Here is a 14,427-nt window from a genome sequence, read left to right on the forward strand (position 1 = left end):
GAGCCTCCATGACACGGCGCATGGGGCCCCCTGGCAGACGCTCCGCCTCCGCCCGGCCACTCTCCCTTGCGCGCGCGCGCGCTCTCCAGGCTCAGCGGGAGGAGAGGCCGGGGCGCCCCTCCCCCAATCCGATTGGCCGCGAGCGGAGAGAAAGCAGCCGCCAGTGGCTGGGCGCGGCGCCCATCGAAACCTTGCCTCCCGCCTTCCTGATTCCTCCTCCTCCGGATGCCGCCGCGCTGTGTTTTCTTTTGTGTGCGCCTTTGGCGCGCTTGAAGCAACGCGCGGCTCGGGGAGGGGTCCCTGGGTTCGGCGAGGCTGAGCTGCGGCCATTGCAAGATCTGCGCGGCGAGCAAACGTCGGGGCTGGCACGCTGCCTTGCAGTGGCCTGAGAGGTCGCCCTTGCTGTTTTTTGCACGCAGGCCTCTGGCTCGCTTCCAAGGACCTCTCCCTTCTTCTTTCCTTCCATGAGCTTTATATTTATATACTGTATATATAAAGGATTATGGATCTAATCTAGTGGTTCCCAAACGTTTTGAGGCGGCTGCCCCCTTGGATTCCATAAATTCACCCCCACTGCCCTCTATCCGACCTCATAGCGGTTTACACAACCCACTAAGGAAGGTAAAAACCCAATAAAATTAAAAACGGGGACAATTGCTTCTTTAGTCAAAATCTAGTTAAAACCAAGTATAGTTTAGTTAATTCAACAAAATGGGTGAACTTGATGCACGGATACCAGCTTTTCAAAGACTGATAGTCATTTACACCTCCAGTGCCCCACTGCCATCCCCATGTCTCTTGGTGCCTACCGGTACCTAGGTAATCCCGCCTACCCTGGGGGGGGGTTTATACCGCCCACTTTGGGAGCCGCTGATTTAATACCTTGTCTTTTCCTTTGACACTCATGCAAATAACTGTATTTCTAGTGTCAAAGTTGCTCTAAGCTGTGCCATGTTTATTTTTATTTTTTTACCAGTTTGGATGTTAGTGCACAGTTCTATCCAGTGGCTAGTTGCTGTGGAGACAATTTTTGGTGCTTGTCAAACAGGAGGAGAAAAAGACTCTGAAAACAGAACAAATTTATCGGGGGGCTTTTATATGCATTTCCCCACCACCACCTTTTGCTCCAAGGAGCTCAGGGTGGTGTGTCTCCTCAATCATTAATCCCCACAACTTCGAGAGATAGTTGAGGCTGAGAGGCAATGCTTGCTCCCCCCCCCCAAGTCACACCCTGTGAGCTTAATGGCTGAATGGGGATGTGAACCCTGGTCTCTCAAGTCTAAGTCCTACACTCTTCAGCACTGCACCACATTTAAAGTGTGTGTCCCCTGCCTCAAAAATCCGGGAAATTGGTTTTTTAAGGGTGCTAGTAATTTTACCTGTTGAATTTATCATTTATTGAATTTATTCCATGCTTCTTCTCAAGGAGCCCAGGGCAGCAGACACATTCAATTTAAGAACAAAAACATTATTATACAGGTAAAATGTTCCCCCCAAAATTACACATCAAAACATCTAAAAGTGGTTAAAAAGCTTCCATCCCATGATTTCGGGTTGCCTGGAAGAGTGTTCTTCAGCTGCCAAATGCCAGGGTAAACAGGAATGTTTTCAAATTCCTGCTGAAAGTTGATGATGGAGAGAGGCGCACCTAGTTAGGGAGAGCAATTCCACAACTGGGGAACCATCACAAGGCAGAAGCAACAAGGCATCCTCCGAAGGTGGCACCACCCACCAGGTCTCACCTGCCAATCATAGGGGCCAAGATGTTTTGTTCTGGAGAAGGCCCAGGCTGTATCATATTTTTTTCTGATGTGCACACAAACACACCCATATAGTAGCGTAGTGGCAAATTCAGAAGTACAGTATCCCTTCATCATAGTCACAGCTAAATCCCCTCACATTGGGGATTTTAAAAGCAGAGGTTAGATGCCCACCTGTCGGAACCTTGAGATGTGATTCCTGAATTGTAGGGGGTTGTCACGGTCCGGTCGGCGGGCGTCAGCACCAGAGGCAAGATGGTGGTGAAGAAGCAGGGTCGAAGGCAGAGGCGAAGGTCCACGGGGCACGAAGCAAGGCAAAGGCAAAGCGAGGGTCCAGGAACAAGAAGCAAGGCGAAGGTCCACGGGGCAGGAGCAAGGCGAAGGCGAGGCAGGAGTCCAAGAAGCACAGCAGCAACAAGGCAAGGGTCCAAGGAACAGGAGGCCAGATGCAACCAGGCAGGGATAGCGTTGCTGTGGCAAAGAGCTGAAGGGAAATGCTGGGCTTTTATCCCTCCCAGCTCCTGCCACCAGGTGCAGTGAGATCTCAAGTGGCCTCACCTGGGTGATTACTCCTTGCCTCTCCAGCACAAGCTGAGGACTTCACCTGTGTAGCCACGCCTTGCTTCTCCAGCAGAAGTTGAGGCATGCCCCAGTCCTGCAAAGCACTACAGGCCCCAGAGCCTGACTCCTGCCCATACTCCTGACAGTACTCCCCCCCATAGGAAAACGGGGTTCCACCCCCGGTCATGGCCGAGGCTTATCTGGGAACTTCCGATGGAAGGCCCGAACCTTGGCGGGTGCGTGCACGAAGTCAGCTGGTTCCCAAGATCGCTCCTCCGGCCCGTAGCCCACCCAGTCGATTAGGTATTGGAGCTTTCCCCGAAACCTCCTTGAGTCCAAGACCTGGGCAACCTCAAACTCCTCATGGCCATCGACCTGGACCGGTGGTGGTGGTGGGGTAGTGCGGCTTGGAAAGTGATCCGAGTGGCAAGGTTTCAGCAGGGAGACGTGGAACACGGGGTGGATTTTCAGAGAGGGGGGAAGTTGCAACTTGTAGGCGACCGGGTTGACCTGCTGCAGGATGGTGAAAGGTCCCTGGTACTTGTAGTCCAGCTTAGCTGAAGGACGTTTCGTGCGATGGTGTTCCAGGGACAGCCAGACCTTGTCTCCGACCTGGAACGCAGGCCCTCGCTGTCGCCTCCGATCTGCTTGCAACTTGTAGTCTGCCTTGGCTCTCTCTAGGTGCTGCACCAGGTCGGCTTGTGTCTCCTGGATGTGGGAGACCCGATCATTGGCGGAAGGCACGAGGGACGCCGCGGGGGTGCAGGGGTGATTGCGTGGATGGTACCCAAAGTTGGCATAGAAAGGGCTCTGCCCTGTGGAGGCATGGCAGGAGTTATTATAGGCAAACTCAGCCAGTGGAAGTAGGTCCAACCAGTCATCCTGATGGTAGCTCAGGAAGCAGCGGAGGTATTGTTCAAGAACTTGATTAACCCTTTCCGTCTGACCGTCTGTCTGAGGGTGGTACGCAGAAGAGAGGCGTCTCTCGATACCCAGTTCTTTAAGGAAGGCCGCCCAGAACCGGGATGTGAACTGGGGGCCTCTGTCAGAGATAAGATAAGATAAGATAAGATATCTTTATTGTCATTGTCCCCTTGCGGGAACAACGAAATTACTCGGTTGCTACATCCACTCAGATAAAGCATTCCGCATAATCCAAAATTACAAAAGCTAATTAAAAACAGTAAATATACTACAAAATGACAAGTAAAATAAGATGACTTCAAAGTCCGGGCTTTCCATTTAAGGCCAAAATTGCTCTAGAGAAGAAACTGTTCCTGAGACGGCTCGTTCTTGCCTGCATTGTTCTATATCTCCGTCCCGATGGCAGGAGCTGAAAGAAATGGTGACCAGGGTGCGTTGGATCTCTTGATATATCTAGTGCTTTTTCTATGGCACCTGGTGGTGTAAATTTGTTCTAAGGTTGTGAGTGAGCAGCCAATAATGCTCTCTGCTGTTTTAATAATTCTACACAGCCCTGCTCTGTCCTGGGAAGTACAGCTTCCGTACCACACACATAAACCGTACGTGAGCACGCTCTGTATGGCACAGTGATAGAAGGCAAGCAGCAGCTTTTGTGGAAGATGGTTTTTCCTTAAAATTCTCAAAAAATACAGTCTCTGCTGCGCCTTCTTCACAAGCCCCCTTGTATTAACACTCCAGGACAGATCCTCCTGTAACTCAATGCCTAGAAATCTAAACGTTGTTACCCTCTCCACACAAATTCCGTCAATCAAGAGTGGCTGGACCTCGTTCTTCTGTCTCCTAAAGTCCACCACAAGCTCCTTAGTTTTCTTTGTGTTTATGAGCAAGTTGTTGACTCTGCACCACTCTGTCAGCCGCTCCACCTCATCTCTATACTCAGTTTCACCCTCCTTATCAGAGATGAGCCCGATCACGGTTGTGTCATCTGCAAATTTGACAACCTTATTTCTAGGGTGGGCAGCGACACAATCATATGTATAAAGAGTATAAAGGAGCGGACTAAGCACGCACCCTTGTGGTGTTCCTGTGTTAGTCCTAAGCATGTTAGACATATAAGGGCCCAACCGGACCCTCTGGGAGCGATCTGAGAGAAAGTCCAGTATCCACCCACAGAGTGATAGCGGGAGCCCCAGATTTCCCAATTTAGTTATCAGACGTCGCGGTAGAATGGTATTGAATGCCGAGCTGAAATCTACAAAAAGCAGTCTGGCGTAGCTCCCCCGCTGCTCCAAATGTGCAAGAACAGCTTGGAGGGCAATCGCCACGGCATCCTCTGTTGATCTTTTCGTTTTGTAGGCAAATTGGAATGTGTCCAATCCCTCTGGTAGGCAGGCAATGACATAATTTCGTACCAGCTTTTCAAAGCACTTCATAATTATGGGTGTAAGTGCTACTGGACGAAAGTCATTCGGATTCTCCGGATTGGATTTTTTTGGTACTGGAACAATAATAGAAGACTTCAGGCAAGATGGGACAGTAGCCTGGGCTAGGGATCGATTTAAAATCCCAGTGAAGACTCCCGCTAGTTGGTCTGCGCAGTCTCTTAAGACTCTTCCAGCTACTCCATCTGGCCCTGTAGCCTTCCTTGAGTTGATTCCCTTCAGCACCTTCCTCATTTCTCCTTCCTCCACTTTGAATACCACATTCCTTTGCACCGATGGTGGCGACGGTGGTGATGGTGGCCTAGCCTCCGCAGGTGTTGCTGCAGATGTTGCTTCAAAGCGGGCAAAAAAGACATTCAACTCCTCTGCGAGGGATGCCCCTCCCTCGTCCACCAAGGAATCTTTGGATTTTTGCCCCGTCAGTTCCTTTACACCTTGCCACACCTGCCTGGTGTTATTACTCTGTAGGTGATCCCCCAGCCGCTGTCTGTACGCCTCTTTGGCCACCCGGATACCTCTCTTTAAATCTGCTCTGGCTGAGCTGTACAGCATCCTGTTTCCACTTCTAAAAGCAGTATTTCTTGCCTTTAGCAGCCCCTGTACCTCCCTTGTCATCCAGGGCTTCCTATTTGGATAGATCTTTATCCGGCGCCTCTGTGTTACATTGTCAGTGCAGAACCTGATGTAATCCAGCACTTCCTCAGTAAAAAATCACTGCGTCCGGTAGCCCATGTAGCCGAAACACATGCTCAAGGAACAAGTGGGCCGTCTGTGGGGCAGTGGGAAGGGTTCGAGTCGGGATGAAATGTGCCATCTTGGTGAGCGAATCCACGACTACCAGAATAACTGAATGTCCTTTGGACGCAGGGAGGTCCACGATGAAATCCATGGAAAGCGTTGACCATGGCCTGTGGGGGGTGGGTAACGGCTGAAGAAGCCCCAGAGGCCTCTGCCGTGGGACCTTGGTTCGGGCACAAGTCTCACAGGACCGTACATATCGTTTAATGTCTGCCCGAACCCTTGGCTACCAGAATGCGCGGGTCAGCAACCGCAGGGTCTTCGTGTATCCCCCGTGTCCAGCGGTCCGTGCGTCATGGCACTGTTCCAAAACCTGAGTCCGGAGCGGCCCCTCCGGAATGTAGAGCCGGCCGCGGTGGTACGCGCACCCATCCCGAACCTCAAGCGGCGCACCCCCCAGTCCTGAAGGCACTGGGCCGGTATCCAACCAGTCTTTAGTGAACGGGTCCTGACGGCTCGCCAGACGAACCTGCGCCTGAAAATCCTGCTCCCAAGTTCCGTGGAGAAAATTGGCCGGAGACAACATGGGTGCCGGCTCCAAAGCGTCATCCCCGGAGTCCGAGTCCCTACAGGAAAGCGCGTCCGCTTTCCCATTCTGAGCCGCGGGGCGGTAGGCGATCTGAAAATTAAAGCGTGTGAAGAACAAGGCCCAATGTGCTTGGCGTGGCTTTAGGCATTTCATGGCCTGAAAATGCTCAAGGTTCCGATGATCTGTGAGGACCTGAACTGGATGCAGAGCCCCTTCCAGCAGGTGGCGCCATTCCTCGAACACCACTTTAATTGCAAGGAGTTCCCGATCCCAAATATCATAGTTTCGTTCCGCAGGCGTGAGTTGACGGGAAAAGAAGGCACAGGGATGAAGCAACTTCTGTGCCCCCTGACGTTGCGATAACACGGCCCCGATTGCCCTATCTGAGGCATCTGCCTCGAGCACAAAAGGGAGCTGGGTGTCTGGATGGGCCAGAATGGGAGCAGATGTAAAAGCCTCCTTCAAGAATTCAAAAGCCTCTTGTGCAGCCGGTGTCCACTGGAACGTTGCATCCTTTCGGACCAGGGCGCAAATGGGAGCAACCACGTGTGAAAAGCCCCGAATGAAGCGGCGATAGAAATTGGCAAACCCAATGAACCGTTGGACCCCCTTAATGTCTTTGGGAGGACCCCAATCCAGTACTGCCTGCACCTTTCTGGGATCCATCTGGAGACCTGTAGGAGAGATGATGTATCCCAGGAACTCCATGCGCTCCTGGTGAAAGGCGCACTTCTCCAGCTTGGCGTACAGCCTGTGCTGCCGAAGTCGCTGCAGGACCAGGCGGACATGCTGGTGGTGCTCCTCTAGGGATGCGGAGAAAATCAAGATGTCATCCAAATATGCGACTACAAACCGATCTAGCAAGTCGCGCAGGACGTCATTCACAAAGTGTTGGAACGTAGCTGGCGCGTTACACAGTCCGAAAGGCATGACCCGGTACTCAAAATGACCGTACCGAGTCCGGAACGCGGTCTTCCACTCGTCTCCTTTCCGGATCCTAACAAGGTTGTATGCCCCACGTAAATCTAATTTTGTAAAGACCTTGGCGCCCCGCAGCCGCTCAAACAATTCTGGAATTAAGGGTAGAGGGTAGCGATTCTTGATGGTCACCTCGTTCAGCTTCCGGTAATTGATGCACGGACGCAACCCACCATCCTTCTTCTTGACGAAGATGGGGGCCCCAGCAGGGGAAGTAGAGGGGCGAATGAACCCCCTGGCCAGATTATCGTCCAGGTATTCTCGGAGGGCCCCAAGTTCAGGAGCCGACAAGGCATAAATGCGGCCAAAGGGGATCTCTGCTCCCGGCTGCAGATCAATAGGGCAATCATAAGTCCGATGGGGAGGCAAAGTTTCGGCCCCTTTCTTCTCAAACACATCCACCAGGTCCCGGTAGGGCTCCGGGACTGGCTGGACATCCGGAGACCCTGTTCCCCCAGGGACAGTCCCCTGTAAGGTGGAAGAAGTAAGGGTCGGCTGGTGAGACGTCGCCGGCGCTGGTGGCGGCAATGGGGGTAGCACTGGAGGTTGAGCGCAAACGTCTTGGCAGAAGGGTGATGAAAAAGACAGCGTCCGTCGCGCCCATGAAATGGTGGGATCATGCCGGATCAACCAGGGACTACCCAGGACCACCGGGAAATGAGGCGTCTGGACCAGGTCAAAGACTAATAGTTCCTGATGTCGGGGCGCCACTAACATGGCCAGCGGGCAGGTCTCATTGGTAATGGGGCCGGAAGCGAGGGGAGTTCCATCCAACCCAACCACGGGAACAGGCGAGGCTTTCGCCACTGACGGTACTTGGTATTTTTTGGCGAACTTTATGTCCATGAAAACGCCAGAGGCCCCAGAATCGATCATTGCCTCCAGGGTCAGCATGCCCCCCTGGGGGAGGAGGAAGCAAACAGGGAGCAGGAAGTGAGGGGCGTGAAGACTGGGTCCCGGCTGAACCCCTCCTAGTTCAGCCGGGGCCTGGCGTTTCCCGACGCAGACCTCTTTGCCGGGCATTCTGCAGCAAAATGGCCCCTTTCCCCACAATACAAGCATAGTCCCAGGGTCCGCCTCCGACTCTTCTCTTGGCTAGAGAGGGAACGGCGGGCTGCGCCTAGTTGCATGGGCTCCTCTTCCAGCTCCACCGCAGCGCTAGCCCCCGGAGGGTCCCTTGACCTGCGTTCGGAATCCCTCTCCGAAAGGCGGGTGTCAATATTAATACACAACATGATAAAGTCTGTCAGGGCTGCCGGGGAGGTCACCCATGCCAGTTCGTCCTTTATGCGGGAGCGCAGTCCCTGACGAAAATGAAACCGGTGGGCTGCCTCATTCCACTGAGTGTCCACAGCCCAGCGCTGGAACTCGGCGGCATATTCAGCAACCGGGCGGGCCCCCTGCCGGAGTTTCTGCAGGGCCATCTCAGCCGTTTGGACACGATTTGGTTCCCCGAACATGCCTTCCAGGGTGGCAATGAAATTGTCCAAATGCCCCAGCAGAGGGTCATCGGCCTCAAGGTGTGGTGTAACCCAAGCAAGGGCCGGGCCCGTGAGCAGACCCACCATAAAGCACACCTGGCTCCGTTGAGTTGGAAAGTCCGCAGCACAGGTGGCGAACAACAACCGGCACTGATTTACAAAACCCCGCAGGGCACCACGCTCTCCCCCAAACCTCTCTGGCGATGGGACGGGGGGAGCCCGTCGGGCTGGGGCTGCAGCAGGGGCCGCTCGGAGTGCTCGAACCTCCCCCTGGAGTGTAGCTACCTGTGTGTGGAGGCTCTGTAGCACAGCGGTGAGGTCCATAGGCCGGGCTCCGTCCATCTTGCACCCTGGCCGGGACGAGGTTTGGCCACATCAAACTGTCACGGTCCGGTCGGCGGGCGTCAGGACCAGAGGCAAGATGGTGGTGAAGAAGCAGGGTCGAAGGCAGAGGCGAAGGTCCACGGGGCACGAAGCAAGGCGAAGGCAAAGCGAGGGTCCAGGAACAAGAAGCAAGGCGAAGGTCCACGGGGCAAGAGCAAGGCGAAGCAAGGGTCCAAGGAGCAAGGAGCAAGGCGAAGGATCCAGGAACAAGAAGCAAGGCGAAGGTCCACAGGGCAGGAGCAAGGCGAAGGCGGGGCAGGGGTCCAAGAAGCACGGCAGCAACAAGGCAAGGGTCCAAGGAACAGGAGGCCAGATGCAACCAGGCAGGGATAGCGTTGCTGTGGTAAAGAGCTGAAGGGAAATGCTGGGCTTTTATCCCTCCCAGCTCCTGCCACCAGGTGCAGTGAGATCTCAAGTGGCCTAACCTGGGTGATTACTCCTTGCCTCTCCAGCACAAGCTGAGGACTTCACCTGTGTGGCCACGCCTTGCTTCTCCAGCAGAAGTTGAGGCATGCCCCAGTCCTGCAAAGCACTACAGGCCCCAGAGCCTTACTCCTGCCCATACTCCTGACAGGGGTTCTACTAGGTGACGAGTCCCAGCTCTACAATTCTATGGTTCTATGAAACACTAATTAGAATTATCACGCACACGCACACACACAAACACACTGTGTATAGAAGATTACATGGGCGTAGGCAGGGGGCAGGAGGGGGCAGCTGCCCCCCCTAGAAGCAAAAAAATTAATGTATTTTACAGACCATAACCAGCACTTTCCGCCTCCAAAAACTGAAGTGGAAAGGGCTTTGCTTTAGCAAGAGCAGCTAAGTCTCCGCTTGCTGGGGGGGGGGCACAGCTGTAACAAAAACACATCAAATAAATAAAGCAAAGTGGCTACCAATAGTTAAGCAGTTAAGACAATGGAGCAGATATCCCCAGGCAAGATTCTATAGCTGACCACTTCACCCTATTGTTCTTCAGTGGGAGTTGTTAATGAGCATTCAGGAATCGCATTAAGAGTTCTATTGGCGATTTAATTAGGGTGCAGAGGATTCAATTTGACTAAGGTGGCTCTGCAAGGCTAAAAGGAAGTGAATAAGAAAGGGGGGGCTGTAGCTTTGACAGACACAGTGGTGTTCCAGTCTGCCCCTCCTCCTGCATCTGTATACTGTAAATCAGGGGTGGCCACCTCCCAAGAGACTCTGATCTACTCACAGAGTTTAAAACTGGGAGTGATCTACCCCCTTTTGGGGGGTTCAGGTCAAAGCTGTTGAGTTTTTTTTAAGGAAGGGAAGCCCTGTTTTTTTGGGTTTAGGTCAAACTTGTTGAGCTTCTTTTAGGAGGGAGGGAGGCCCATTTTTGTTTAGGGCTTCAGGTCATAGTTCAACTTTTTTTAGGGAGGAGGGAAATTTTGGGTGAGCTTTTTTTAGGGGTGCCAGTGACCTACCAGTGATCTACCACAGACATCCAGTGATCTACTGGTAGATTACAATCTACCTGTTGGACGTGCCTGCTGTAAATCAAGCAGAGAGAAAGCTGCTTACAAGGCTCCTGTACAGGCGTACCGGTATCTTCCTCTTGCTGCAGAGTTCCAGCATCACAGTGTCACCCAGAGGCACCCACAAATATGAGTTATCCCTCTCTCTATTTCTTCCTTCCTTCCCTCCCTCTTCCATCCTTAATAAAATACTGGGGGGGGGGCAGATAAGCCCCACATAGAAAGCTCATCAACATGGGGGGATGACTCTTTCAAATACGGTATTTACCAGTAATTGGGGGGGGGGGAGGCACCTAGGCCTCTAGGAGTTGGCTGCTATGCCTAGGAGTAGGACAATTCAAGAAAGCAGAATGATGCATATGCTATGGTAATATATCAATAGAATCATAGAAATGTAGTCGGAAGGGACCACAAATGTCATCTAGTCCAACCCCCTGCAATGCAGGATTTTTTTTCCTAAGATGGGGCTTGAACCCACGACATGGTTGAAATATTATGCTGATATGCAGCAACGCCTCAGAGCTGTCGTGACTGCGGCCGTGCCTTGCCTCGCCCTCGCCCGCCCTGCCACCCCCTCTCGCCTGCCCGACCCTCCTGTCCTCTCCAGCCAAGCAGGTTAGCCGCCAACGCTGCCAGCCCCAGAAGCACAAGGTGGCCGCTGCCGCCATGATGTCATCGGGCCCGCTGGCCCTGTAGCCCCCCCCCCACATTCCCATTATAATGATATAATTTTCCAAGATTACACAATCGCCTTATGATTATGTAATGATCATAATTGGGGTTGTTTTACAATGATCAATTGGTGTTGCCTTTCAGCTAGATCTACTAGGATAAATGATTTGGAATCCTCCTATGATCTTGCTCCTGAGTGATTTGATTTGTTATGTAAAGTTCACTTGTTCTTAACAGAACTTGACCCTGTTCTGCTGACGCCCTTCGCCATTCCATGTTCTTAGATGCTTAGCTTTGAAGTATGCAGGACAACTCTGTTTCGGTGTCCCTCTCCAGAGTGACCCTGGGAGCCTATCCTCAATGGCTGTCTCACCATTTACCAGGGCCGTCTTAAGCAAATCCGGCGCCATGGGGCAAAGCTCCCTCCAGCGCCCCCCTCTTTTTCCCAGAGTTTTTTTTAGGAAGGACGGCACTGCCGGCGGGGCTGGAGGAAGCAGGCAGCGGCTGGAGGGTGGTTCCTCCAGCAGGGAAGAGGTGGAGGCCGAACGCGACACCTCCCAGCTCAGCTGGTCGCTTCGTGATGCAGTGGCCAGTACTGGGTGCAGTACTGCTTTGGCACAGCATGGCCAAGGTGGGCAAGGGCGGCGAGCTGATGCTGGGAGGCGCCGTGTCCAGCCTCCACCTCTTCCCTGGTGCCCTCCAGAACTTGGCGCCCCGGTGCCCCGGGCCACTAGCCTCTATGGGTAAGACACCCCTGCCTTTTACTCTGATTAGCTCCAACCAGCACAAAGTGGCTCCCCTTTCGTGCTGATTGGGCAGCTCTGTGTTTCTGGAGGCAGGAATCCTGGTGCAGAAACAGCAATAGGTTTCAACCCTTCTATGTGACCCCTAGGCCACTACACCACTGGATGTGTGTGTGTAGAGCATCATTTTTCTTTTACAGTATTAGTAACAAACTTTGGAGGAAGGAGAGAAGGTTTGAAGGTATGTTCCAGAAACCTTTGAATTATTCTTTAAGCTTATACATTTCATTGAGTTTATTTAAAATACATACACACACACTTGTCAAACTAAACATGAAAACAATAGTACAGAATCAAAAGAGAAACAACAGCAAAACAAAAAACCCACAAACAAGACATGATAACGTACAAAAACGTTTACAATATTACCCCTTTTTATTTCTGTTTTTAACATAAGTACCATAAATTATACTGCGGAAGTTAATCGAAACTGATGTTGGGAAAGATGGAGGGCACAAGGAGAAGGGGGCGACAGAGGACAAGATGGTTGGACATTGTTCTCAAAGCTACCAACATGAGTCTGACCAAACTGCGGGAGGTATTGGAAGACAGGAGTGCTTGGCGTGCTCTGGTCCATGGGGTAACGAAGAGTCGGACGCGACTAAACGACTAAACAACAACAACAACAACAACAACAACAACAACAATACACAGAACTCCTTCCCTGTTGCCCTGATGTGTAAATAGAGACTGGTTGCCAAGGTGATGGGGTGCATTTTTGAGCAAGTGTTATTGGGAAGAAGAAGAGGAGAGATCCATCTTTGGAGGGGACCAGCTGTAGACTGCTTGTGTTGCTGCCTCTGAAATGACCATGCCATAAGATCTGGACTCCCTCAATGCAGACTGAATGTGTAAATAAGTGAATCCTATATAATAATGTGCAAGTGTCTCTGCGTCCAGATTCCCTGTGTCCCTGTGTCCGCGCTACTGCTCATGTGCCCCACGGACACAGGGACTGGACGAAGAGACTGGACGCACATGCGCACACGCTCTCCTCCCCCCACCTACCATTTCCCTGCGGCCGCCAACCGCCGCTCCCGGCCGGACTGAGCGTTGGTGGGGGAGAGAGAGCGCGTGCGCGTGCATCCAGCAAGGACAGGTCCTGGGGCTCGGAGAAGCGCTGCGCAAGCGCTTCTCCAAACCCCGGGATGTCTCCTTCCTGTTGGCGGCTGGGGGAGAGGAAGGAAGGAGGAGAAAGGGCTGCTTTCTCCTCCTTCGTTCCTGTCCCCCTGCCGCCGACAGGAAGGAGAGGTCCCGGGAGCACCGGATTGAGGAGCCGGTCTGCAGAGTCAGCGGCCAGCAACACCGTGCTGGATTGAGGAGGCGATGCTCCGTGCGGCGATGCTGGGCGCTGAGTGCAGACCGGCTCCTCGATCCGGTGCTCCGCGCAGCACTGATCAGCGCCGACCCATCAGGCCGCAGGATCAAGGAAGCGGCCTGCTGGGTCGGCACCCAGCAGCGCTGCACGGAGCACCGGATCGAGGAGCCGGTCTGCAGAGTCAGCGCCCAGCAACGCCGTGCTGGATTGAGGAGGCGCTGCTCCGTGCGGCGCTGCTGGGCACTGACTGCAGACCGGTGCTCCGTGCAGCGCTGCTGGGTGCCGACCCGGCAGGCCACTTCCTTGATCCGGCGGCCTGCCGGGTCGGCGCTGATCAGCGCTGCACGGAGCGCCGGATCGAGGAGCCGGTCTGCACTCAGCGCCCAGTAGCGCCGCACGGAACTTCGCCTCCTCAATCCAGCACGGCGTTGCTGGGCACTGACTCTGCAGACCAGCTCCTCGATCCGGTGCTCCGCGCAGCGCTCACATATGTTCTAGCGCCCGTTTATTTAACGGGCTGAACGACACTAGTAAACCATATTTCTTAAAGCCGTGACGGTCTCCACTGCAACTTCAGTTCTAAAAAAGGACACACACTCTGCGTGGGTGCCTGGGGAACTCATGGGCTCTTGCCACCACTTGGCAGAGAGAGGGGCAGGCACCCGACTTTTGTAACTGCAGTACTGGTATATGCTGTAAAGAATCTTGAAAGGTTTGGGGGCTGCTTTTTTAGCAAATCGCCACAAGGTGGCACGATAAAGCCACAATACCAAATTACTTCAAAACATTTACCGTAATATAGTACACTGTAATAGGGCTTTATGGTGTCATGGAACTGCAGAATCACAGTCCAATTGCATAATACTTATTTGTGCAGAAGAAAATCCCACTTGTGTTCTATAGGGGCTTACTCCCAAGTAAATATGCTTAAGAATGCAGCTGTAGTTTTAAATGTTTTCTAACAGGCCTGTAAACCAATCAATTGGAGAATCCTTAGAACCTGTTAACTGATCAACGAACTAATTAATTGATCTGCAATACAGATGTCCTTTTAGAGACATCGAAGGAAGTACAGTGGTACCTCCAGTTGCGGATGGGATTCGTTCCGGAGGACCGGTCAGATCCCAAGGTTTCCACAACTTGAGGACCGTTTCTGTGCATGCGCGCGCAGCGAAACCCAGTAAAATACTTCCAGGTTTGCCGCACAGGCATCCCGAAGTTTACGTAACCGGAGGTATGACTGTATGAGGAAGCTTTAGCTAACAAGAGCAGGATCTATTT

Source organism: Zootoca vivipara, chromosome 16, assembly GCF_965207765.1.
Source record: "Zootoca vivipara chromosome 16, rZooViv2.hap1.1, whole genome shotgun sequence".
Taxonomy (NCBI): domain Eukaryota; kingdom Metazoa; phylum Chordata; class Lepidosauria; order Squamata; family Lacertidae; genus Zootoca; species Zootoca vivipara.